General features: G+C 47.4%; 2 long non-coding RNA genes and 1 other non-coding gene across 4 annotated transcripts in view; all 3 read right to left on the bottom strand.

Annotated features, from left to right (window-relative positions):
* The window catches only part of LOC139031449 (uncharacterized), a 71444-nt gene extending 47039 nt beyond the window's left edge, over positions 1 to 24405 (bottom strand). The window contains exon 1 of one of the 2 annotated variants that reach the window (XR_011483940.1): positions 24279 to 24405. This is a non-coding gene — a long non-coding RNA (uncharacterized lncRNA). The remainder of the gene's footprint in view (positions 1 to 24278) is intronic. The other variant, XR_011483941.1, reaches the window with a different exon arrangement.
* Positions 5325 to 5398, bottom strand: TRNAG-GCC (transfer RNA glycine (anticodon GCC)). The gene has a single exon. It is a non-coding gene; the product is annotated as a tRNA-Gly (tRNA).
* LOC110132395 (uncharacterized) lies at positions 23352 to 23728 on the bottom strand. The gene is made up of 2 exons (XR_002312464.2): positions 23603 to 23728; positions 23352 to 23456 (listed from the first exon to the last, which is right to left on the bottom strand). It is a non-coding gene; the product is annotated as an uncharacterized lncRNA (long non-coding RNA).
* Positions 24406 to 24796: the final 391 nt, after the last annotated feature.

Genomic DNA, 24796 nt, shown 5'->3' with positions numbered 1-24796 from the left:
TGATCTTCTAAAAACAAGATAAGACTTAGGCCTGGGTTAGAATCCTGGCTTTAGAACTTTTTAACTGTGTGCTCCTTTCCAGCTGCTTTTCCGTAAATCTCGGTTTGTGAAATGCGGGTTGATGGAACTCATCATTCAGCTTATTGCGTCACTTCAGTGAACTGAGGGGTGCCAAAAGCCCTCCCCAGGGCTTGGCACAGAGAAAGGGCCCAGTGTTCAGCTCTCCACTCTGGACTTTGCCTCTCTGCATCCCAGAGGAACTGGCCCCGGATGGAGGCTGCTCAAGAGCCTGGTTGCACAGCTGGGCTTGACCGTAGAAAGCCTTCCCGGAAGGAATCCCTCTGGAATAAGATGTTCCCAGGGTGCAGCCAGTCTGCAGCATCATCAGTGGACAGCACCACCTCAGTCTGGGAAGTGGGAGGCTGTTGGGAAATTCTGCTGAAACAGGGCGGGGGACGGGTTGCCCTGATCAGTGTCCCAGGGGAGCCCAGGGAAGGGAGGGGGGCTCCCCAACAGTGTGTGTCTCTCTAATCCGGCCAGGGAAGCAGGGGGCTGACCGGCAAGCAGCAGCTTCCCCTCCTGGGAGGCAGGTGTGTCCTCTCAGAGAGCAGAGCCATGACTCACCAGACTGCCACGGCTTGTTATAAATATCCCCCGAGACACCTAACTCCCTCGGCCCTATTCTATATTAGCACAAGTGTCGCTCCATAATTCCATAATTAATTAGGTTTCCTAGGCACCTCGAGACTGGGAGAGGGTGTCCCAATCTGTGGACACAAATATTAAGAACTACAATGGCAGGTCCCCTGCCCAAAATGTGAATTGAAAAATAAGTCTTTTTCTGTCGTATCTATTTCTTTGTTGACCAATTAGCAGTGGGTGAATTTTGAGAAGTGAGGGCGGCCACATGTCGCCTGCACAAATAATTCTTTTTTGTTGTTGTTTTTTGGCAGTACTGCATGGCTTGTGGAATCTTAGTTCCCCAAGCAGGCGTTGCACCCAGGCTCTAGGCAGTGAGAGCACAGAGTCCTAAGTAGTGGACCATCAGGGAATCCCCTGAAATAATTCTAAAATGTTCTAGGTGGATCCAGTAACCCAAACCAACCTCCCTCTCATTTACTTAACCCATTTGGGGAAACTGAGGCCCAGAGAGGAAAATGAGCAGCCAGATCTGGAAACAAAGGGAGGAGGAGCTGGGCGGGAACTCAGGGCTCCTCTTTTGAGTCAACCCACAGAATCTTGATTTCCTCACATGTGAACATAGGTATCAGTACCTAGTACCTACTCTGAAGACTGTCAGGAGCACTGAACGTAAGACGGGTGATGGGGCTAGTGTGCAAGAACCCAGAACACTGAGGGGCGGGGGGATGGGGTCCCACTACCTGATCCCTCTATCTCTCTCTGCTTCCTTGAATTACACTCGGCAGATGGACACATGGTCTTGATGACATGATTAGAAGGTGGATTTTAGTGGCTTCCCTGGTGGTCCAGTAGTTAAGAGTCTGCCTTGCAATGCAAGGGACACCGGTTCAATCCCTGGTCTGGGAAGATCCCACATGCTGTCGAGCAACTAAACTTGTGGGCCACAACTACTAAGCCTGAGCTCTAGAAACTGCCACAGTGAGAAGCCCTAAGACCACAGCAAAGAGCAGTCCCTGCTCTCTGCACCTAGAAAAAGCCCAAGTGCAGCAACAAAGACCCACCGCAGTCAAAAAACAAATAAAACAAATAAATCTTTTTAAAAATTGGATTTTACCTTTAGACACTCTAGGTAAAATCCAATATAATAACAAAGACGCTATTTACAAAATACCTACTATGTGCTAGACACCAGTCTTCATATATTATCATTTTATTTCTTTAAATCTGAGCTGTCCAGCATTGAAGTCACTAGCCATACATGACTATTGAGCACTTGAAAAGTGGCTAGCGCAATTAAGGAACTAAATTTTTATTTTAACTCAGTTTTAATTCAGTTATCAGAAAACTTTCAAGTATGTTTGGAGCAACTTTGGTATGTGAATGTACTGTTTCAACTATATGTTTTGTGGAAGTCTTACTACACAGCAAGCAAAAAAATTTTCTCTAAGTTGAAATGTGCTATAAGATCCACACTGACTTCAAAGATTTAGTATTTTTAAAATGTCAACTATCTCACTCATAATGTCTTTTATATTGATTAATGCTGCTATGACAATATTTTGGATACACTGGCCTAAAATACATTATTAAAATTAACTTTACCTGCTTTTTTAATTTAATTTTTAATTTGAATTTTTATTTATTCATTGATTTTTTTATCTTGACATGAGGCTTGTGGGAACCCAGATCCCCTGCAGTGGAGGCGAGCAGCCCTAACCACTGTACCACCAGAGAATTCCCTGACTTGTTTTCTTTTTTTTAATGTAGCTAGTAGAAAGTGTAAAATTACATTTGATTCAGAAAACTAGTAGAATCTGAATAAAGTTGATATGCCATTGTTAATTTCTTAGTTTTGGCAAATGTATCATGGTTATGCAAGATGTTGACCTTAGGAGAAGCTGGGTGAAGAGTTTACTGGAACTCCCTGTATAATTTTTGCAACTTTCCTATAAATCTAAAATGCTTCCAAAATGAAAGTGTAAAATACCCTCTCCCATGACATGTGTGTTGACGTTATATTTCTATTGGAGAAATATGCAATAGAATTATATTTCTATCACAGAGCTTAAAACACTTCTCAGGGCTTCTCTGGTGGCTCAGTGGTAAAGAATCCGCCTGCAAATGCGGAAGACGTGGGTTCAACCCCCGATCTGGGAAGATCCCACATACTGTGGAGCACCTGAGCCTGGGCACCACAACTATTGAGCCTGTATTCTAGAGCCCGGGAGCTGCAACTACTGAGCCCACGCGCCCGGAGCCCGCGCTCCGCAAGAAGCCCCTGCAGTGAGAAGCCCACACACTGCAGCTAAAGAGGAGTCCCCACTCACGGCAGCTAGAGAAAAGCCTGAGCCGAAAAGAAAACCCAGCACAGCCAAAAATAAATAAATAAAATTTGAGACAAATAGTTCTCTAAAAGATACTATCCTCATCCCACGGCTGAAAAAAAACCCAGCGCTCAGAGAGGTTAGTCAGCAGGAGCTGGGACCGTGTCTGTTGGGTCTGAAGCCCTTGAACTTTCTGCTGTTCTCCTTGGCTTCCACTCCTACACCTGGCACCCACTAGGGCTTTCTGAGGATTCCTCCGAGGGCACTCGTGCGGGCACGTGGATCCATGGGTAAGCCACTCTCTGCGGTGGGCAGGGGCTGGTGGGTGAGAGGCGGCGGAGAGAGGGAGAGCAGAAGCAGAATTCGGGGGTTCCTGGGGCGAAGGGACTGTCCAGGTGGGAGCCAAGATCCGGGGCCCTAGGACAAAGGGGAGGAGTTACAACTGACCTGATAGATCTTCTGTTTCATTGACTGGCTGTTTTCTTTGATCTCTGCCTTGTTTTGGAAAGGACACCAGGAGTCTCTGCCTCTGTCTCAAGGGAAGAACAAGCAAGGCTGCTCAAGACTTGGCTGAGCTGGCCCCAAAGGGGCAAGTAATGGCACACAGGGGCAGAGCCAGGTACCTGGGCGTGTCCTGGACAAGGCAATGGGGGTGCTGTTTCCATCTTGTCTCCCTGCACCCCCCTCCCTTCTCATACAGTCCTGATGTAGAAGACCCTGCCTCCGGACCTGCGACCCCAAGGCTCAGCCACTGAGAGCCTAGGCAGTCCCCATTCCTATCCATTTCTGCTTTGCAGTGGGGTCTGAAGCTGCCCTGGCAAGCTCCCCTGGGGAACCCAGCCCCAGGCCGCGCAAGGGCAGCCTGCCCGGATTAGAGCCCCCGCCTGTCCTCTAGGCCTGTCCGGCTCAGTCTGGGGGGTCACAGGGGCCCCCTGGCTCTACCAGCGCCGGCGGGGGCGGGGCGCGGCGCGGGCCACCAGCCCGCAGTGTACTGTACTGTCTGCGGCCAGCCGCCCACCACCTTCCCACGTCCAGATGCGCTCCGGGCGGCCCTGTCCTGACGTGCCCCTTCCCCTCTGCTGCCCTGACGCGCACTCCGCCGCGCGGCGGCCAGATGTGCGGGCTTTGGTGCCGGCGGCTCCTAATGAGGTCCAGATGTTTGGCCTGGCCCGGGCCGGCGGCGGCGGCGGCTACCAAAGGCGAGGGAGGCCCTGGGAGGGAGGAGCCGGGCTGCAGCTGGACGCGCGCGGTGCTGGAGGAGGAATGCGCCGGGAAGAATCCCCGCTGGAATGCGGGCTCGGGTGGCTGTGCCTAAATAAGGACCTGGCCTCGCCGCCAGCCGCCAGCCAAGCTGGACGCTCAGCTCCTCCAGGTGGGGCAGCGCCCTGCACCGGCCTTCAGCCATCACTCCGTCTTCTTAACAATTTTTTTTCTTTTGTAACTCATTATAAAAACTACACACAGCAAAGAAAGGCAGTTTAGAAAACCCAAATCAATGAACAGATGAAGATTGAAATCACCAATAATCTCGCCACCCCAACCACCCTTGCCTTTCTGGGATGTGTCCAGCTAGACTTTTTCTATCTGTATAGAGACCATCAGTTGGTTTGTGAGATTGAATCATCCTGCAGAAACTCTCAGAACCTGCATTTTTCAGCCAGCTCTTCCCATGCGAGTCTGCTATAACCAGCGTTCCCCAAACTGGTCTCACAGAGCACCATGGCCATTTTGCTTTCCATAGGTGTGTCTTTCCCTGTTTGGGACGCACTGGCTCACGCCAGTTTAAATGGGCTTCTTTCCTGGAGGACTTCTCAAGAGTCTTTAATTTACTAATGTGTATTCTGAATCATCAGGAGGAGACTGGCGTTTCTTAGACATATTTCACTGTGAAGTCCCTTGAGGGATCCTCCTGGGGCTCGGGTCTGTGGAGCCTCAGATAGGAAGTACTGTTCTGTGACATTCTTCGTCATGGCTGCACGGAAGCCAGCTTCGCGTGGACACCATCATTTATCCCAGCATCCGTCACGGGGTGGGCATTATGGTTGCTGTCAACTGCTATTAAAAATAACTCCGCGATGACCATCTTCATACTTTCCCACTTTGTTGTAAAGAAACATTCCAAAAAGCAGGACTGTTGTCCATGTGAAAGACCATTTCTAACTCTCAGGTTCTAGGGTGCTGCTGGCTCTTGCCCGAGCCCCTCATCCAGCCCTTATATGGTGGGGAAGGGTTTTACCCCACTCCCACAACAGTGGGCATCTGAGAGGATGAGGGTGGGATCTGCAGATCTTATTTATTTATTTAAAATATTTATTTATTTGGCTGCCCTGGATCTTAATTGTGGCATGCTGGATCTAGTTCCCTGACCAGGGATTGAACCCCGGGCCCCCTGCATTGGCAGCACAGAGTCTTAGCCACTGGACCACCAGGGAAGTCCCTGTAAATCTTTAGCTTAAGCAATTCTTGAGCACTTGTAGGCATTGAGCCTTGGGGACTATAATGAAAAATAACTTTTCTTGGGCTATTATCAACATCTGTTAACAAGCAACTATTTTCCAAAGAGCTATTGCAACCAGAGAGTAAAACCACATTTAGGGGTGCAGAGAACACGTTAGTGGATCACCCATGAGGCCATACAGCCCCGGAGCACCCCTGGGTGCCTAGCAGGTAGAATGACAACCCCTAACATACTGCTACTTAAGGTGCTGAGTGCGGGCTGCCTGTGAGATGGGGAACACAGTACGCACGTTGTGAGCATAATCCAGATCTGTGCAAGCCTGGCCACTGACATCTTCCTCCATACTATTCCCTTTAATCCTCACAACATCCTGTAAAGTAGGGAGTAAGAGACCTAGTGAGTCATTCTACAAATGAGGAAGCTGAGACTCAGGGCAGAGCACTGGTCCAAGGTCGCACAACTAAGTGGTGGGGGAGATGGGACTTCCCTGGTGGTCCAGTGGTTACAACTCTGAGCTTCCACTGTGGGGGGCACAGGTTCAGGCCCCGGCCAGGGAACTAAGACCCCCCCATGCCATATGGCATGGCCAAAAAAAAGCGGGGGATATTGGCCAGCAATGCCACTCCACACCTCTGAGCAACACATCACCTTAGTGGCTGCACGCCACTGTCAGCCAAGAAAGCCTTCCTTCCTTTCGATTGGTCTTTATCAACATGGGACCTAGGACTCGAGCATTCTGATAGGAAGGTAGGGGAAAGCCCAAAAGGTTTAGAGCCTGAGGCCTGCATTGTGAGGTCACTCCTGGGGTATGTGTGTGTGTTTCCTTCAGTGGTGGAGAGTGGAGGAATGGGGAACCCCTCAGAGGGGTACAATGTAGCTCCCACAGGCTTATAGGCAGGGAGAAGTTCTTACTCGTCTTTGCACCCTCAGCCCTGGACAGAAAGTAAATGTTCCATGTAGGCTCCTAAACTCAAGACATAACCCCCAACCCCAGGGAGAAACTCTCCTGGGCTCAGACCCACACAGTATACACAGGGGCGGGAGGGATCCTGTGTGTATTTTCTTCTTGGCTCCCCTCGCACTCATCCCTAACTCCAACCCTAAATTCTCCTCCTTCCCCCTCCTTCTCCGCACCTCCACCTCTGTGTATGTTTGCCCCCTCTCACACCTCACCTGATAGTCGCTGAGAGCCTGTCATCAGAGACGCAGTCTGTTAGACGGCCAGCTCCAGGCAGAGGAGCTCTAACTAAGCACCACTTTGACCCTCAAGGGCACCCTCTAACTGAGCTCTAAGCCTTATTTGTGTAGATTTCTTTTGAGAATCTAAGCAAAGACAGAGATCTCAGAAAAATACCCAAGACACACGCTTCTTCAGCGTCGGAAGCTCATGTGTGGACACTCCAACAGCCCTAGCCAAGAAAGTCTGCTTCTGATGGACCTGGCTTGGTGCACACTTCCAGGGGCTGGGAGAGGCTGCTTTCTCTAACCTTCTATCAGCCCTGGAACCAGGTGCTTGCCTCCCACAGAGCCAATGGCTCATCGGGAACTAACAGGTTCACTATTCTTTTTTTCTGTTCAAAAACCCCAAACCCCTGAAGACGTTTTATCATAAGGCATTTGACTGCAAAGCCTGACCCGATGTGAACTTCTTTGGCTGAAAAGCCAACCTCAACTGAGGTGGGGGGCTATTTACAGCATTTATTTACACTACTTAGTGTGTGAATATTCATAGACTTTGCTCAGAAATGTTTGTATGCTTACCCAGTGCTGCCTTAGACCCTGCTGGGGACATTTTATAATATATACAGTGTAAGTGATCTCATCAAGCCACCTTTCTAAACTATGAAAAATCCCACATTTCCGAAACCTATCAGGCCCCAGTGGTGTTAGACAAAGGATTGTGGATCTGTATTTATAAAATTTTCCTTAAAAAGTTCATGGACTTATGAGTGAAAGAAGCCAGACATGGACCATATGTACTATATGATCCCATTTGTATGAAGTTCAGGAACAGGCTAGGACTTCCTTGGTGGGGCAGTAGATAAGAATCTGCCTGCCAATATGACAGACATGAGTTTCCATCCCTGGTCTGGGAAGATTCCACATGCCGAGGAGCAACCAAGCCCGAGAGCCACAACTACGGAACCTGCATGCTACAACTACTGAAGCCTGTGTGCCGAGAGCCCGTGCCCTGAAACCAAGAGCATCCCCTGCTAGCCGCAACTAGAGAAAGCCCGAGCACAGCAACAAAGCCCCAGTGCAGCCCAAAATAATAACTAAATAAAAAAAGAGCAGGCTAAACTGACCACTGTAAAAATCAGAATAGAAATTACCTCTGGGAAGGGGAATTGACCAGGAGGAAGTGTGAGAGAACTCTCTAGGGTATTGGAAGTGTTCTGAATCTTGTTCTGGGTGGAGGCTACGCAGGTACATACATATGCAGAAATTCAATTCACCAAGCTCTACATTAAAGATGAGCGCTTTTTGCTGTAAGTCTGTTACACCTCAAAATAAAAGTAAAAAATTAAATCTATGGGAATATATTATCTCAAATTAAGCAGTAAGAAGCTGCTTGCCTTGGCACCCCATCTTGCCCTGTGATGTCTTTGAACTTTCCAACAAAGCTTAAATTAAAATCATCTTAATATATGTTTGGCTTGTCTTAATCCCAAGAAATGAGTTTAACACAAAAGTCAAATCGAGCGAACATTTTTTTTTTTTCTTGAGCTCTTGATTTGCCCTCAAAAAGAATCCATCCCCCTAAAGGGTGTCTTTGCTTTGAAAGTGCCACAGGAAAACACTCAAGGCCTGGCCCCCTTCTGCGAGAACCTTCCACTCACATCACTCCGAGAAGGATGTCTCCGGGCCCTGCCGCCTCTGGGACTGCTGCTCCAACACAACAGCCAGGCGGTGAGCACAAATTCAGGCATCCTACCCAGCGTACTGCCAGTCAGAACTTGCACCCAGCCAGCCATATCCTGTAATTGCCTCTGATTAGCTGGAATTTGGAATTTGCATCTGAGAACAGAAGGGCATCGGGGACTCCTTGATTAAACAAGTGAGATAACCATATATTGCTAAGAGGAACAGAGATCTTTCCCCTTGGTCTCACATTGCTCAACATCTGACTGCTCACGGCCTTGTCCTTTGACACTCACTCCCACAACATCCCCACCTCCGCCTTCCCTCCCACTTCCGATCTGGGCCCCGGAGCTCAGCTCACGGGGGCCTCTTCTCTTTGCTACTCCACTCGTGACCCAGTTCAGCCCACACGCCAGCCTTCCCATCTCCAGCCAGAGGGCACTAGGCTCAGGGCCACGGGCCGTCCTCAGCTGCTTCAGATCCTTTCAGGAACCAGTCAGGGTATAAACAAAACAGATCAACCTACTTGGGCTTTTCCCTCATCTTTCTAGAGCAGGCAGCTCAATGGAAAAGTCCGTGCTGTTGGAAGTACTCTCTGCTACGTGGGCCAGAGTGGTAGCCACTAGCTGCATGTGGCTATTGAATGCCTCTTGTGCTTGACTTAGGAACTGAGTTTTTTTAATTTTTTTTGAAATTTAAATTTAAATACCACATGTGACAGGTAGCCACCATACTGGTCAGTGCAGCTCTAAAGAAGAGGGAGGGTTTGGGGGCCTACCATTCCTTTGACCTCACCCCTAGTGGCCTGAAATCTCAGAAAGTGTTCTGCTCTTTGAAAATACCCAGCCCTTGTCTCTTCAACTCTCAGGTCTGTCTTCTCCCAAAATAACTGGGAGCATTTGTGGAACCCCTACAACGCACTGGGTGTTTTGCAAATGTAAACCAGATATAATGAGTCACCTCAAGTCCTAGAACAGTGTTCAAAAGAAGCTCAGAGGGGCTTCCTTGGTGGTTCAGGGGTTAAGACTCTGTGCTTCCAATGTAGGGGGCCCAGGTTCTATCCCCAGTCAGGGAACTAAGACTCTGCATGCTACACAGTGTGGCCCCTCAAATTTTTTTAATTAAATTAAATTTTAAAAATAAAATGTTTTAAAAGAAGCTCAGAATTCCAAGACAGCTTAAAAATTAACACAATAGGTCTTTTCTGAAAACCTCCCGAGGAAGCACATGCACCGTGGGGAAAGCATATCTACGAGACGGGGGTCTTCTTATCTCCCCCAGTGCCACTCCTGAGCCCATCACCGCTGCCTCTCTCCTCCCACAGGCCCAAATGAGGAATGGTTCTGTGAGTCTCTACTTCCCCCCTCCCGCTTCATTCTTACTTATTGATGAATGGCCCCATGGACTGTAGGCGGTCAGGTTCCTCTGTCCATGGGAGTCTCCAGGCAAGAATACTGGAGTGGGTAGCCATTGCCTCCTCAGGGGTATCTTACCGAACTAGGGATCGAACCCAGGTCTCCTTCATTGCAATCAGATTCTTAACCATCTGAGCCACCAGGGAAGCCCCATTCTTACTTATTTAAAGAAATTTGACCCACTCTAGGCTGTGCCCTGTCTCCCTTCCTCTGAAATAGCATGCCAACAGGCCAGCCTTCTTCCTTGGAAGGAGAAGACAAAAGTGGCAGACTCTTCACATGGACCTTTTTTCTTTTTATCCCTGACCCACAAGGTTATATTGTCCCCAGGTTACAGATGAGGAAACTGAGGCACAAAACAGTTAACAGCACATTCCTCCTACCCTAAATGGAGGAATTGCAATATAAGAGCTATGACAGTCCTGGACAATGAGGGGGTATCTTTCTGCTCAAGACTTGCCCATCGAGAGGACTGCACAACCTGTCCCCACTCTGACCATAAACCCACCACTGGTGGCTGGCTTGCAAACCCATCTGCATTAATTTGATATGCCCCTGTAGAGTCCCTGGGTTAACTCACCCCCAGGAAAGTGTTCATTTTAACCAGGAGGCAAAGGTTTGACTCCAAGGAGTGACTCAGTGAGGATCTCAAGTCCCAGTTTCTCAGCTGGACTTCAGGGTTCACTAGGGCATGCTGACCTCCTCTCCTGTCTCCTCCCAGTTCTGGCCAGGCCAACCCCCACTGTAGCTCATCCCAGCTCTGCTGTCTCTCCAGCTCATGGGCCAGGCTTTCCCCACCACTGAACAGCCTGCTACTCCACTTTATTTTTAAATTGTGGTAAAATAAGGACTTCCCTGGTGATCTAGTGGTTAAGACTTTGAGCTTCCACTGCATGGAGTGTGGGTTTGGTCCCTGGTTGGGGAACTAAGATCCCACATGCCTCACTGCATGGCCAAAAATGAGAAAGAAAATAAATAACAAGAAAAAAGGTGGAAAAATAAACGTAACATAAAATTTACTGTTTTAACCACTTCCAGATACACAGTTCTGTAGCATTAAGTACTTTCATATTGTTGTGCAACCATCAATCTCCAGAACTCTCATTTTCTCAACTTGAATGATACCCATTAGATGATAACTCCTTATTCCTCTCTCCTCAGCCCCTACCAACGAACCATTTTACTTTCTATCTCTATGAATTTGACTGCTCTACAGACCCCATATAAGTAGAACCATACAATGTCTTCCTCTTATGTCTGGCTTATGTCACTTAGCATGTCTTTAAGGTTCATCCATGTTGCAGCATGCAGAACTTCATTCTTTCTATGACTTAATAATATTCCACTATAGGTTTAGGTCATCTTTTCCTTATCCATTCATCTGTCAGTAGACACTTGGGCTTCTCCCACCTTTTGGCTACTGTGATTTTTGGCTACAAACTTGGACATACATACATCTGTTAGATTCCCTGCTTTCAATTCGTTCAGGTATATGCCCAAAAGTGGGATTGTTAGATTTTATGATAATTCTACATTTGATTTTTGAGTCGCTGCGATTCTATTTTATGCTGCTCTACTTTGACTCTCATGCCACAGTCCTCTAACAGCTCCTACATTAGCCAGCATATTAGCCACCACACTTTAAAATGTAGGGCTACCCTCATCACTTCCAACCCAAGGAGCGCAGATCAGTCTGGAGAAACTCAGTGGTGGTATGTCATGAGACTGGTTTTGACCTGGCCCATTTCAATGTTCATATTAGAAAGTCTGATAAAGGTGTGTGCATGCTAAGTCGCTTCATTCGTGTCCAACTCTTTGTGACCCTATGGACTGTAGCCCACCAGGTTCCTCTGCCCTTGGGATTCTCCAGGCAAGAATACTGGAGTGGGTTGCCATGCCCTCCTCCGGGGGATCTTATCTTCCTGAGCCAGGGATCGAACCCATATCTCTTACGTCTCCTGCATTGGCAGGTGGGTTCTTCATCACTAGTGCCTCCTGGAAGGACCTTAAAGGTGTGTAGGTCAGCTAATTAGATACCGAGATGCTACAAAGGTGAGAAGTCTTACATACACAGAATGAAGATTTTAAAATACTGTGATGGGCAGGGTGATGAAGCTATAACGGGCCTCGAACCCACAATCTGCCAGCTTAAACTGTTCACCTGGCCTCGGGACTTAACAAAGCTCAGGTTCTTTCTGTCTCAGTGCAGAAGGAATTCAGTGAAAGTCAGAGTGACACATAAGAAGTAGGTTTATTTAGGGAGCTACGCATCCCATAGGCAGAACACCGTCTGTCTCAAAAGGCGAGAGTGGCTCTTGGAGATGCACACTCTAGAGAGAGTGTGAGCCATCTCAGAAGATGAGAAGCCCTGAAATATGGGGTGGTTCATTTTTATGGGCTGGGTAATATCGTAGGGTAATGAGTAGAAGGGTTATTCCAACTATTTTGGGGAAGGGGCAGGTATTTCCAGGAATTGGACCACCGCTCACTTTTTGGTCTTATACGGCCCACCTAGGAACTGTCCTGGCACCTGGGGAGGGGGTGTGATTTAGCTAATGTATTACAATGGGTGTATGATGCTCAAGGTCTACTGAAAGGCCAATCTTCTGCCATTTGAACCTAGTCTGTTCTAGTCAGTTTTTGCCCTATCTTCAATGACTGTTTTCTTTCTTTTAAAGGTTGTGCCCTGCCCTCCTCCCTGCTATCTCAAAGCTATAAAATTAGCTTCTCTTCACTGAGTGCCCTGATGGACCAAGTACTAAGTTCATTTCCTTCAGAGGTGTCCTTTGATCGTCACACCTCTGCGAGATCACAAATACTGACTCACTTTACAAATAAGGACACTGAGTCTCAGAGAAGCTCAGTAACATATCCACCCTGAACATCTCGTCAAAGGAATCTGACCCCAAAGTCCATATACTTTCCACTGTTCCATGCCATCTCTTATTCTATTAGGAAAAAAAAATGAAATGAACATCGAATGGGATAATTGACACAATTCACATTAAAATTGGAGGAGACCATATGTAAAATAGATAGCCAACAGGAATTTACTGTGTGGCTCAGGAAACTCAAACAGGGGCTCTGTATCAACCTAGAGGGGTGGGATGGGGAGGGAGATGGGAGGGAGGTTCAAAAGGGACGGGATATATGTATGGCTGATTCATGCTGAGGCTTGACAGAAACAGCAAAATTCTGTAAAGCAATTATCCTTCAATAAAAAATAAATTAATTTAAAAAATTGGAGGAGAGTTGGCTTGTCAGCATTGATGACGTCAATGTCTTATAAGTTTTGCTGAACTTAAAGGACAGTGGTAGCACTCCTAAAACTCACATATGGACTTCCCTGGTGGTCCAGTGGTTAAGAATTCACCTGTCAATGCAGAGAACATGGGTTCGATCCCTGGTCCGGGAAGATTCCACATGCTGAGGGGCAACAAAGGCTGTGGATCACAGCTACTGAGCCCGTACCGTACAGCTGCTGAGTCTGAGTGCTGCAACTGCTGAAGCCTGCGAGACCTAGAGCCCACGCTCTGCAATAAGAGAAGCCACCACGATGAAAAAACTAAGTACCCACACTAGAGAGTAGCCCCTGCTCGCTGCACCTGGAGAGAGCCCCCACCCAGCAGTGAAGACCCAGTGCAGCCATAAATAACAAAAATTTGGAAAAAAAAAAAATCACATAAACTTGGGCTTCATCAGCAGAATATAGTGACAAAATCAAAGGAGCTAGCTGTCCTACTGTGCACCACATCAATCAGTGTCAATGAGGGGATGTGGCCAATTCCAAACATTAATTTTCGGTTGCACTACAGGGCTCATGGAATCTTAGTTTCTCAGCCAGGGACTGAAGCAGGTCACTGCAGTGAAAGCATCAAGTCCAAACCACTGGACCACCAGGGGATTCCTTAGGCTTTTTTTTTTAAACAGCGTTCTCGTGGTATCATTGAATTACAATAAACTGCACATGTTTAAAATATACAATCTGATAATTTTGACAGGTGTATAAACCATCACTAAAATCAAGTAAACATAACCATCACTACACAGAGTTTCCTTGTGCCCTTCATAATCCTTCCTCTTGCTCCTCCCCACCTCCACATCCCCGAGCAACCACTAAGGTGCTTTCTATCACTATCAGTTGGATTTTTTAGAATTTTAAATAAATGAAATCACCTAGCACTCACTCTTATTATTTTTCATCTAGCTTATTTTACTCAGTATAATTATTCTGAGATTCATCATTGTTGTTAAGTATGTCAATCTATTCGCCTTTTAATTCAGTCTTTTTGTTGAGTAGTATTCTACCCCGTGGACAGAGGAGCCTGGTGGGCTACAGTCCAAAGGCTCACAAAGAGCTAGACACACACTCTATCATAGGCTTCCCTGGTGGCTCAGTGGTAAAGAATCTGCCTGCCAAAGCAGGAGACTCGGGTTTGATCCCTGGGTTGGGAAGATCTCCTGAAGAAATAAATGGCAATCCACTCCAGTGTTCTTGCCTGGGAAATTCCATGGAGAGAAGAGCCTGGAGGGCTATAATCCATGGGGTCACAAAAGAGTTAGACACACTTAATGACTAAATAACAACAACAAATTCTAATAAGTGTATAGTGATCACACATCATTTTTTTTAAGGGTTATATTATAAGCCAAAAAATGTATGGAAGAAATTACTGGAAGGAGAAGGGTTTGGAAGCAGGACCCACAGAGAAGGTGAGAGGTTTGGAGAAAGATCTTAAATATATCTGGAAGAACCATTAAATTTCTGTGTTGTATTATTAACAGAAGAAACATACTTTGCTTCTGATACAGTCTCTCAAAGGCAGAATGTACTTTTGAGGAAGTGAGATCTCTGTCACTAGAGGTATTCAAGAAGCAGAATGTGGAGGGTTTCCCTATCAGGGATGATCAGTTCAATTTCATTCACATCCATTGAGCACCTACTCTGTTGGAACACAGGGTGAGAGACTACAAAAGGAAATGTTATGCCTTTCCCTTAACAATATCATGTGATTAGAGTTCTGGCAAAGGTACGTGCCAGGATGATGGGAGAAGGAGGTGGAGCTCCCCAGAGGAGGCAACACTGACCTGTCTCAGAAGTGGAGTAGGATTCTATGAAAGAATTTCTAAGCTAGGACTGAATAACCTCCCAAGTTCTAAGGCTCTAAGATTAAGCTACATTAAAACAAAAGTGCTCAAAGTACATTGGTGGGGCATGGCAATATAAACGAAGGTTCAAGTGATAAAGAACCTGGCTGCCAGTACAGGAGAAGTAAGAGACATGGGTTCGGTCCCTGGATTGGGAAGATCCCCTGGAGGAGGGTATGGCAACCCATTCCAATATTCTTGCCTGGAGAACCCCCATGGACTGAGAAGCCTGGTGGGCTTATAATTCATAGGATCACAAAGAGTTGGACACGACTGAAGCGACTTAGCACGTATCCTGAGAGTAGAATAATATTCAGCTGAAATATAATCTAGGATGTTCTTTACATATTGATATAGGATGAGCTCCAAAATATATTAAGTACGGGAATTCACTGGTGGTCTAGTGGTTAGGATTCAGCATTTTCAGTGCCTTGGCCAGATTCAGTCCCTGGTTGGGGAACTGAGATCCTGGAAGCCAGATGGAGCGGCCAAAATTCTTTTAAAAGATTAAAAAAAATTTTAAAAGATATACTGGGACTTCCTTGGCAGTCCATTGGTTAAGACTCCATGCTTCCAAGGCAGGGCGCGAGGGCTAGATACCTGGTAGGGGAACTAAGATCTCTCATGCTACGTCGTGAGGCCAAAAAATAAAAATAAATATATAAATAATTTTTTAAAGATAATTTTAGAAAGCAAGGTCTAGGCACTATTGTCATCTACCATTTGAATTTTTAAAAAAAGAATCTGATGATTAAGAACACACACATACACATGCACAAGCGTGCACATGTGCTTTTATTGCATAATATCTCATATCTCTAGACTAGTAACAGAGGTTACCTTTGAGGGGAAGTGGCTGGGACGTAAGTGTGGGAAAGAAACTGTGTCTGTCATACCCTTCTGCACCTTAGAATTTTAACTGTGTAAGTGAATTGCCTAGTAAAAATGAAGTTGAAACCAAAAATCATTCAAGGCAACTACCTATTTCTGTGTGTTTTCCTAGAGGGCCTTTCTTAGCCTTTTGCTGTGTCCAACCCCCACCCTCATTGAACAGATCTGAGAGGGTATCTGCCCCTCAGAGGAGGTCTCCCCAGGGAGTATCTACTTCCTTCTCTCCTTCCTGCCTCCTCAGGACATGCAGCATCTAGAACAAGGCTTCCCAAACACTCACATGCCACCTTGGTATCTTGTAACACTTCACATTCGGATTCAGTATCCTAGGGTGGGTCCTGAGATCCTACCTTTCCAATTAGCTCCTAAGTGAGGCCAGGACTGCTAGTCACAGACCCCAAGTTAAGTAGAGAGTTCATGGGTTAAACATCAACAGGGCTTGAGACACTGCCCTGCTCAGAGAAGAGGAAGGGATGTGGAGGTGAGGATTTGACGGACAGCGAGGAACGTCCACCCCAGGGACCTGGTCCGGACCTCTTGGCGCTGCCAAGAGAGTGGGGCTGCTGACCAGCATCCCTGGTTTCCATCCCCACCTACTGCAGCCTTGGCTGGAGCACAGACTGACTCCCCCAGCTGTTTCCACTGCCTGGAGCCCCCAGACAGCGGGTGGGGAACACAGTGGCACTCTTGAGGGGACTGGAAGGCAGATGCACTGGGCTACGGCACTATACGCTGTGCTCAGCCAGCTGGCCTCGACTTCAGAGAAACGCTTCTCTTATTTCTGATGGGCTTGCGGTGGCTACGGCCCACCCCCTCTCACACCCTCCCTGAAAATTCAGAAGCCAAACCAAACCTCCTTACAGAAAATGAAACCAGACAGCGTTTGGCACCGTCTTTCTCCCTGGGCGAAAAGCAGATGTCTCGGATCCAGGTGTGGAGGGACCACCTGCTCTGGCAGAATGTGGACGGCCCACTACCCCGGGGATGGGAACTGACCTGCGAACCTGGAAGTCAAGCTGCTAAACGCCCCCCATCCCCGCCCGCTGCACCCCCTGCCCCAGGGGACAGGGTAGCTTTCCAGGCCACACACGAGGGTTTCCCTGATGAAGCGTTTTTCTGTATGACAAAATCCTACTCTTGGCCAGTGCCAGACAGAGACAAGTGTGATGTGAGTTCTGGAGGGAAAGCAAAGGGCACGTCCATCCCCTCAAGGCCAACACCCCCGCCCCAGCCGGAGCAGCCCCCGCCCAAAACCAGTGACCACTGGATGAATGCCAGGAGAGGTGCTCCTCCCCTCCCTATAGCTTCCCCCCTCACCTGTGACCGTGCCTGAAGTTGCAACAGGCACATTCATTCTTTGGGGATGAGAAATTACATCTCTTAAAATTGTCCCACCCACAGGAGAGGTAATACATTAAGCTGTTATCAGTCATCTACACCTCAGTGTGAATTAGTCGAACAGTCCTGGAAGATTACACCTGAAATGGGGGCCTAGACCAACCCTTCCTTTTAAAAAAAAAAAAGAAAGAAAATTAATTTATTTAATTGGAGGCTAATTACAATATTGTGCTGGTTTTTGCCATACATTGACATGAATCAGCCACGGGTGGACACGTTTCCTCCCCCGTCCTGAACCCCCCTCCCACCTCCCTCCCCATCTCACCCCTCTGGGTTGACCCAGTGCACTGGCTTTGAGTGCCCGGGTTCATGCATCAGACTTGGACTGGTCATCTATTTCACATATGGTAATATATATGTTTGGAGAAGGAAATGGCAACACACTCCAGTATTCTTGCCTGGAGAATCCTATGGACAGATGAGCCTACAGTCCATAGTGTCAAAATAATTTGACACGACTTAGCAACTAAACCACCAATATACATGTTTCAACGCTATTCTCTCAGATCATTCCACCCTCAGGGAAAATTGCAGCCCAGAGCAGAGGCAACTGCCTCAGGATCAGACATCAAGGTGGTGGCCAAGTGGGAAGGATTGCAAACAGGTGACTGGGGTGATGTGGAAAGCCCCAATACAATCAAAGGGAGCAGGGGGCATCCTCAGGTTTTCATTTTATAGACTAACTCAGAGTTGTACCAAGTTTCTCCCCTAGAACAGGTGGGGGCAGAGCTGGAAGCAGCTTCCCATCCCGCCCCACCCTTGAGCATGTTTTTGAAGTCTCCAGTTTTATCTTCAAGTTCATTCAAATACAACATTCTACTATAATACATTCCAGTTTGTTTTCACATAAATACAATAGTGAGATTTATTTAGTGAGACACCACTTTCCACTTACCAGAGAGTCTGAGATCAAAGTTTGTGTTTCTGGGGAGCCAACTCAGGTGGTTGTTTTTGTTCTTTGTCCTCAACCCATGACTTGAGGGATCCTACTTCTCAGACCAGGGATCAAATCGTCACTGGTGGCAGTGAAAGCACGAAGTCCTAACCACTGGACAGGAAATCCCCTGTGTGCTCCTGTATGCCCCTTTGTACCTCTTTGAATTTTGTGCATCTTGCAAATATTAGAAAGGCAGAAATTAATAAGATTTACACTTAAAAATATGGGTGCACTGGGCTATGAGGAAGCAGGCTCTCTTGTTCTGATGGGAAGGAATGCAAACAGAAACATCTGTGTGCTGGACAGTTGTGATATTTATCCAAAAGCTAAATCCACACACTTTTTACCCAACAATGTCTGGTCTAGGGATCTAGCCCACACCCAGGGAGAATGACGCTCAAGTGTATTCACAGCTACATGATTTGTGCTGACCATAAGAACCTGCCCTGAGTTTCTGACCATCTTCGAAGGCCTTTTCAACTCTAAACAAAATCCAGGAGCTAGATTTTTTCTCATGATCTTCTTGCACCACCTCGGGATATAATTAGTAAAATAATAATAACAGCTGATGCCGAAAAGGGTTTGATTTGCGCCTGGCTTGGCATAGTCTCAACTCCTTCAGTTCTCACAACCACCTCAAGAACTAGCTGCTGTCCTCATCAGCCACCTGTGAGGGGTGAGGACGGCAGGGCAGGTAAGTACCAACCTTGCCCAAACTCAGCCTGTGGCAGAGAGAGGACTTGAACCGGGGTCCACACATGGAACCTCTGCCCTCCACTGCCTGTGTGTACATGGCACACGTGACAGTGCACAGTGCACACATAGGTACCAGTTGCCATGTATTCAGCAACTTCTAAGTGCTAAGCCACCGTGCTAGTCACTTCAGTGTTTTAACGAGGTCATCTCCATAGTCCTGTGTTGAGGGCAGGAGATAGAGGCTGGGGCGGGGGTGGGGGGGAGCGTCACTGAGGGAACTGAAGATAAAAACAGAAGACACTGCCCCTGCCTTTAAGAAGCTGACAGTATGTGTGAGAAGATGACAACAGTCCTTACATTTGTGCAACACATCAGCTTTCAAAGCCCTTTCATTATCTCATTTAATCTTCTTGTCAATCCTGCCAAATAATTTCTATGATCTCTGCCCCAGGATGAGGAAACCAAAGCTCTGCAAGTCACATGGGCTGCCCCCAAGATCAGCCAGCCAGCCAGGGGAGGGGCTGGAACCTGACCTCAGGTCTCATGACTCCCACTCTGTTAAAGGGGAAATGACATGCGGTCTTGATAGCCTAGCTCATGGATTTCCAACTTGCTCCAACACGAGGACTCCTTTTTCCCATCAGAAATTATTGTGATCCTGCGCATGAGGAGAGTTGTTATTTTGGGCTTTAGTCAACTGGGGAAAACTCATAGAAGGAAAACAACCAAAGCTTCAGTATAGTTGGAAAGGGCAGCACAGTTATATCCCAGACATTGCTTATACAGTCAGCAGACAATATTTGGAGCACAAATAGGGACTTCCAGCAATAATTCTGCAGCTCATGGGCAGGTAATAACTTGCTGAGACCATACTGCCACAGCAGGTCAGAGGAGGACACATTTCCGAAGTCCATCTTCTCTATCAGGGTATGGGAGAAAAGAGCCCCTAAATTCTATGGGGTTGGCGGAGAGTAGAGTGCAGGCATCATCGGGAGCAAAGAATCTTGGTTGCAGGAGGCAAGCCCATGGGAAGCCCAAAAGGTGTGTGGATGGATGTGTATTTTGGTTGGAACGAATGGTTGATTCTGGATGCCAAGGACCATTTGAGCAATCAGGATTAAGAAGTAGATCAGAAGTAGAGAGAGCGTTTCAGAGGAAAGCTGATGCCCAATCCGAACCCCCTATCTGGTGTCTTTGGGGTCAGATGTGCTTTGTAAATCAGTGTTTTTGGTTTTAATTTTAGAAAAGCAACACGGTGTCTGTAGTATATATTTTGTAATGCCTCTAGCAGGATGTGGGCTATATTCTTTTTTTTTTTTTTTTTTTTTGTGGGCTATATTCTATGTTCAAATACATTGATATTTCTGTAATAAAGTGTATCGATCATGGATCAATATACTAGGTACAATTGCACTTCCCTTTCTGAAAATGCAAATGATACTTGGTGCAACTAAAGACTTAACCTTTGCACTAGTTCAGGAAAGGTTTTGTTGCCAAATGTGTTTCCTTTTCAGAGCTCTTTAGGTTTTGGAGCTGTAGATAAGGGATTGGAATTTAGATTCCATTTTTGGCCAGCTTGCTACATGCTAGGCAGTAGTTCTAAACTGATCTACATGCATTATCTCATTTAATCTTACGTCAGCACTGAGATGATTATCATCAGTTAACAGTCAAGAATAGTGAGGTTGAGAGATGTTGAGTGACTTGCTCAAAGTCACTCAGCCAGTCAGCTGCAGGGCTGGGACTGGATCCCAAGTCCCTGTGACTCCAAAGCCAGGGGTCCCCCCAATCCCAGTCCTGAGGAGGAGAAGCCCATTCTGCCAACCTCACAATTTTGTTTAGGTTGCCACTCTTCAGCACTGCAATTAACCAGTGCAATTAACCATCAAGAAACAAAGGGAACAGCCGAAGTTCAAGACTGCGGCAGCGAGTTCTCACCCATTACTGAGTGGCCATCCCTGCACTTCACCATTCTCCTGTGCACCTATGTCCCACCTGAGCAGAACAGCAGAACAGACATGAGCCACTCTGTGCCCTGTCCTGTGTAGAAAGCCACCATGCTTAGCGATTACTTACTCCCCTTTCCAGAATTCATTCAGGGCAGTACAACACAACAGTTACACTCATTGTTAGAGCAAAGAGCCCTAGGTGCACAGATTGGCCCTGCAGCTCACCAGCATGCAAACTTCTAAGATATTAAACCTCTCGAGGCTTTAGTTTCCTCACCTGCAAAATGGGGGTAATAATAGCACTTGCCTTGAATTGTAAGGATTAAGTGAATGAGCATAGGTCAAGTACTATACTGAGGACAGAGCTGTCCTGGAGAGAGCACTTGATATTATTCCTATGGAAAAGTTTTCCTTCTGTCCTCAACCGAACACTCTCTTCTCTACCTTGCACACTTACCTATCTGAACTCTTCTATCACTTTTTTCCCTGTTTATTTACCAATATATCTGTTTCTTGCTATTAAATTGTGAACACCTTAAGAAGAGGATTTATGCCTTATTAAATTTCCAGCACAAAGCACAGTGCTTGGCACATGATAGTTACTTACTATGTGCTGAATGAATGAACAAATGAAGGAAGGAAGGAAGGAAAAGGCCTCTGTCTGCAAAAGCTTATAATTTTGCTATGGTGAAGTCATCAAAGTGAAAAGAAACCATATGATTCTCACCTCTATAGACATATCATAAAATCCTTCATCCTGCAAACCTGTGCAAAAATCACATTAATTGCAGTCTCAGCCTCTGCAGAGCTGAGTCTGTGCTGGGCGACTGGATGTGCCCATGTGAAAAAGAGCTGCAGAGCAAGGTCGTGGTACTTGCCAGCCAAGGGACAGGCAGTGCTGCCGGGAGTCCTGAGCGGGGAGAGGGCAGAACAACATGAGATGAGTCACAAATGTGCTTGTCATCCTTGCTCATGGTAAAATGGGATTGTTGGGTAACAATAGGAACAATGTCACAAGGCAGGATGAGCCAAGTGCATGCCTCTGAGTGGTGGGCACAGACTTTGGTGTGGGGTTCAGAAGGGGGAAGAAAGAGAAAGCAGGCTCTTTGCTGGTGGTCAGGGCAGGCTGGCTGAGACGGCGGGATCTGAGTCCAAAGTCATGGCATCTCCAGAGCTCATCCTGGGTTGGAACACCCAGTGTTCAGACTTGGCTTCCACGTTCACTGTGCTGATCTGCACTGCACTGGACTTTGAGCTTGCCTAGGTCTGGGTTTCTGATAGCTTTTTTATTATTATACTGGTAACATTATTCCATTGTTTAAAAGAAGAAGAAGAAACTAAGAAGAGAACCAGAGAGAGAAAAATAGCCTATAATCTCTTCTCCCCCAGAAAAATCACTCAATATTTTGGTGCCCACCCACCCTTCACCCACACTTCCACCCACCTACTAATCCATCAGTCCAACCATCTGTCACAGAGATCTTAGTTGCAAACCACAGAATCCACTTTAACAGAAAAGGAACTTACTTAAAAAGATTAAGAGGCTCACAGAATCCATAAGGGATGATTGCTACAAAGGTCCAGTATTCAGAGATGACAGCCAGACCATCCAGAGGTACTCTTCCAGCAAAGCTACCATAGCAGCTGTCAATCAGCATGAATTCTACAACCCATCCCCTTCAACTGGGTGGATCTCCAAACATCTCCTCTGTTACTCTAAAGGCCAGGTGCCTTCCCTGCCCCCTTTTCTAGGTCCCTGCTTCCTCAGTCGCTCTCTTCCAAATCAGTCTCACATTGTTGCATCTGATTGGTGGAATGTAGGTCACACATCTATATCTTAGCTGCAAGGGAGTCTAAGAAAACACATTTCTGGCCTTTACTTTGAGAAGTGGGATTTATGATCTGGGGAAAACCCACAAACATAGGAAAGATGGGCTTCCCTGGTGGCTCAGCAGTAAAAAATTTGCCTACAATACAGGAGACATGGGTCAGGAAGATCCCCTGGAGAAGGAAATGGCAATCCACTCCAGTATTCCTGCCTAGGAAACCCCATGGACAGAGGAGCCTGGTGGGCTACAGTCCACGGGGTTGCAAAGAGTCGGACACGACTGACTCTTTCTTTCTTTCTTATTCAGTATTTTCCAATACTGGCTAAGAGTCAGACAGAACTGAGCAACTAATCAACAACAAGCATTCTCTGAAAACAATCTAAAACAGTTACTGCAAAGGCAACCTTAGAGGACTCTCAGGATGATAAAGATCACTGGCACTTAAATTCAAAGGGATCTGTTAAAATCTATCTTGTTCTTCACAGTCAAGGTGTAGCATTGCAGAATTACATGGATTCTGCCTTTCAGAAGCTTATGTGTTGTGCTGCGCTTAGTCGCTCAGTCCTGTCCAACTCTTTGTTACCCCATGGACTGTAACCCACCAGGCTCCTCTGTCCATGGGATTCTCCAGGCAAGAATACTGTAGTAGGTTGCCATGCCCTCCTCCAGGGGATCTTCCCAACCCAGGGATTGATCCCAGGTCTCCCGCACTGCAGGTGAGTCCTTTCCCATCTGAGCCACCAGGGAAGCCCCTCTTAGAGATTTATACTATAGTTCAACTGATAAGAGGCAAGAAACACACTTAAGTGAGAAGAAGGTCTCTTAGTGACAAATGAGATAGGAAAGTCACTGCTCCCAGGTTCAGAATGGCATATCAGCATAGGACGGGTCAGATGAGAGAAGCCTGCTGAGAAAGGGTGTGAGAAAGCTACTACTTAGTAGTAGCTAAGGTAGCAGCCTTGCAGCAGCAGCAAACCTGCATCCCATCTGACTGCTTCACCGCAGGTCAGATCACCATCCTGAATTCTGAGAGCATCAGGCACCCCTCTTTACCATGGCTGGATTCCACTTTGGATTCTCGGATCCACGCCTACATCCTCCACTACACGAAGAGCTTGCCATTGTGCCCCAGAAAGGCTCTGGGTGGGCAGAGGCTGGTGAGGACCAGGTCAGGGTGTGGCAGCTGGGAGGGTGAGGCTGAGACCTGTCATCACAAAGACAGTCTGCAGCCTACCCCCCCCACCCCCGTCCCCCACCCCGCAACCCCCACCCGTTTCCCCCAGGGAGGTGCAGCTGATGTGTTTCTGGAGTGTTCCAATCCAATTAACGCCCTCCCCTAGCTCCAAGGAGAGGCCCAAGCCACCACTCCCTTCCCTGAGGTAGAGACTCAGTGGGGAGGGGGTGCCGCAGAGGTCTGATCACCCTGACCCAGCTCCTCCCGGCAGCGCGGCTGGCTGGCCTCTAGACAGGCTGCTACGACAGCGCCCGTTTCTAGGCGACTGTTCTGGGGAATGGTCTGTTTTGGCAACCGGAGTCCCCCTGGGTGAGGGGAGCTCCCCCCAACCTCCTTGGCGCCGCCTTATTTGCATGGCAACCACTTCCCCGGCCCGAGCTGCGCTGCTGCTCTGCGGCCGTCCGGCGGCGGCCGGGAGGCTCCAGCCCCTGCCCTGCACCCAGCCAGCCCCCAGCCCCAGGCCCGCCAGCCACCGCCTTATTGTCCCAGTCCTACCTCCCCTGGATGTGGAGGCTGCCCGCTGGGCGAGGGCATTTCCGGAAAGGAGGGTGCCCTAGGGAAGTGGGGAAATGATGCTTAGGGAATGGGGGAGGGGGAATGAAATATAATCTTTTTCAAACAAGTCCAAGTCACATGGTTTGGAAGCATCAAAACGCATTCTGGATAACAAGGTTGGCTCACAAGATGTTTGTTTAGGTGACCTCTCAGCTCAACCCTAGGAGGTACTCAGAAGATGTCTTTTGGATCATTAAATTGCCAAGTGTTTGTGTGAATTTGGAAGTGGGTAGGTCTGAAAAAAAAATTTCGTACCTAGAACAATCAGGCAGTGATATTCTTAGAAAATATTTTCAAATAGTTGCAAGAGGGACTTGGTGACATAGGATTATCAGATGATTAATTTGTTGGAAGAAACAGAAAGAGGAAATAAATAGATAGGCTGATAACTCTTGGAGGCTCCCTCAGTCCTGCGTATGCCCACCCCACCCCACCACACCCACCAGCTTGAGTCCTTG

Source organism: Odocoileus virginianus, chromosome 27 (assembly GCF_023699985.2).
Source record: "Odocoileus virginianus isolate 20LAN1187 ecotype Illinois chromosome 27, Ovbor_1.2, whole genome shotgun sequence".
NCBI classification, from domain to species: domain Eukaryota; kingdom Metazoa; phylum Chordata; class Mammalia; order Artiodactyla; family Cervidae; genus Odocoileus; species Odocoileus virginianus.
This window is presented reverse-complemented; position numbering and strand designations above follow the sequence as displayed.